Raw genomic sequence first — 2,500 nt, forward strand, 5'->3', positions numbered from 1 at the left:
AGAAATCAATAAATTCGTGTTTACAGCTCGAGTGGTCACTAAAAACTGAATTGACCTGTCACTCCACAATTCGTGTCAAAATCTAGATTAGTGTGACCGACCAATCAAAATACTGCATCTATGACGTCACAATGATCAGCTCACTGGCCGTACAATGGGGGCTCCTCCGGACATTTGTGTGTGCGTGTGATTGTGTGCAGCGAATGTGTGTATGTGCTTTTTGTGTGTGTATGTATGTGTGTGTGTGTGTGTGTGTGTGTGTTTATGTTATGTTTATGTTTTCATATCCAGATAATTTGAGATAGGGGGTGGGGGTGGGGGTGGGGAGGTTGGATTTGAATGATATCCAAGGATTTGGAGGGAAGGGGAGAGGAAGAGGTGCATGAGAAACAATTTTAACCAAATTTCATTCGAAGATTGATTTTCTTAAACAATAGAAAAAAATAGTCTCCAGTTTTTTTAAAATGAGTAATAGTAGTAGTAGTAGTAGTAGTAGTAGTAGTAGTAGTAGTAGTAGTAGTAGTAGTAGTAGTAGTAGTTGTATTAGTAGTAGTAATAGTAGTAGTAGTCGTCGTCGTCAAATAATAATAATAATAATAATAATAATAATAATAATAATAATAATAATAATAATAATAATATTAATAATAAATAATAATAATAATAATAATAATAATAATAATAATAATAATAATAATAATAATAATAATAATAATATATAATAATAATAATAATAATAATAATAATAATAATATAATAATAATAATAATAATAATAATAATAATAATAATAATAATAATAATAATAATAATAATAATAATAATAATAATAGTAATAGTAATAATGATAATAATAATAATTTTTAAGTTTTAAAGAATCTGTCCATCTCAATATTTAGGTACTCATTGACACCTGAGTATTTGCATGTCATAACGAATGGCATTCTGTGACATTGAGCTTAGGTGGCTTGTAATGCAATCAATCGGTAATCAAAACAATAGATATCAGGTAAAGCCCGTCTCTTTGACCACCTTGTTTCTGACTCATGCACCTCTTTCTCTCCCCCTCCGTCCAAACCCTGGGATATCATAAATTTATGTACGAGTACTTTAACCCTCTCCTTACCACCTATTGGAAAATCGTCACATTTGTTACGATGCAACCGTCACTTTTCTCATCCAGATTTCATTCCTTTTGCTATAGCTATAAAAACTTGATATTTTATAATAGAGTTCATACTGTCGAATAATATTATGTATAGAATGTGCTTGTTGCTTTTCTGTTTGAGTAAGAAATATCTGTTTTTGTGTTGGCTGGGTGTGAAGTTTTGGGGAAATTCTGAAAATGGCTGGTAAGGAGAGGGTTAAATTTCAAATCCAACCTCCCCATCCACCCCACCTCAAATCATGGTTGTTGCGTTTAACCTGTTTGACCACAATAATTCAAACACTATGACTGACCACAAGTTAAGGAAAAAAAGGATTGACACACAGTAGAGTGTCGCCACTGACCACCCTGGAAGACAATGGTAGGGTGTTTGTTGATGTTATTCTTTTTTGTTCTTTTGAAAAGGACCTCAATTTCTTGGTTTGTGTTGGAAATACGAAAACGACTTAAAATAGTAACACCTCCAGCACAGGGCCATGTAGAAAAAAAAGGAGATATTTTTATAGAGGGAAATATCCACCGAACAAGCTCAAGCCTGATAGGCGATATTCCATTTTTTTTTCAGACAGAGACAACGTTGTTAACAGCCATGTACTCATTTTACGGCTAAATAGGATTTAAAAAATGTGTATAAATAGCCCTTTTCCAAGGACTCAACTATGAGCCGAGCGAGGCTTGAATCCAGAACCTTCCGATCGGAAAGCGAGTGTCTTACCACAAGACCACGTAGCCGCACAATAGGATAAAATAGTAATACAGTGTGGCAACAAGAATACGGTTTTGCAAATTACCTTGTCAAATACCAAGTACATATACACCAAGGTACGATGAGAAAATGCTAATAGAAAGCATTTTCCAAGGACTAAACATTGCATTGCCAGCATAGGGACTCAAACCTTCGATCTACAGATCACACACTGAGCGACATACCATTATACAAATACCAAAACGCAATAATATATTTTTGTTTTCCAATGCATCCAATACAGTTTCCATGCATTGGATGAACAAAGTGACTTTTAGCACGCATGTGCAAAAGTATGTACACATCTTTTATTTTTTTTAAAGATTTAAACTCTCCCTTTATTTATCGCCTTGGGGAAATTTGTCTCTTTTGTCTATTCCACAATGCTAGGGCGGGGTGACGCGCTCAAGGCCACATGCACAGCGCGGCGGGTAGTCGAACTCGGAACCATTTGGGTATGTAGCAAGGACCATACTGCTGAGCCAAGTTGCCTCTGGTATATTATTTAGACAGCGCCTTACAATATTTTAATCACGTGAATGTGTTTAGAAATGATTGCGACGGAAAAAGGAAAACGTTGCTAAGACA

At 34.8% G+C, this 2,500-nt stretch overlaps 1 protein-coding gene and 1 long non-coding RNA gene across 4 annotated transcripts in view; one reads left to right on the plus strand and one right to left on the minus strand.

Annotated features, from left to right (window-relative positions):
- Positions 1-176, minus strand: part of LOC144969648 (uncharacterized) — a 7,311-nt gene extending 7,135 nt beyond the window's left edge. Inside the window, exon 1 of the mRNA XM_078908789.1 lies at positions 1-176. This exon is cut by the window's left edge and continues 187 nt beyond it. The gene's annotated coding sequence lies outside the window, so the exon portion shown is untranslated.
- LOC144968431 (uncharacterized) overlaps positions 1-2,500 on the plus strand; it is a 27,483-nt gene that overhangs the window by 17,653 nt on the left and 7,330 nt on the right. The gene's annotated exons all lie outside the window — the stretch shown is intronic.

The sequence above is a fragment of the Berghia stephanieae genome, chromosome 3, assembly GCF_034508935.2.
Source record: "Berghia stephanieae isolate SIO BIC M18660-M18661 chromosome 3, UCSD_Bste_1.3, whole genome shotgun sequence".
Lineage (NCBI taxonomy): Eukaryota > Metazoa > Mollusca > Gastropoda > Nudibranchia > Aeolidiidae > Berghia > Berghia stephanieae.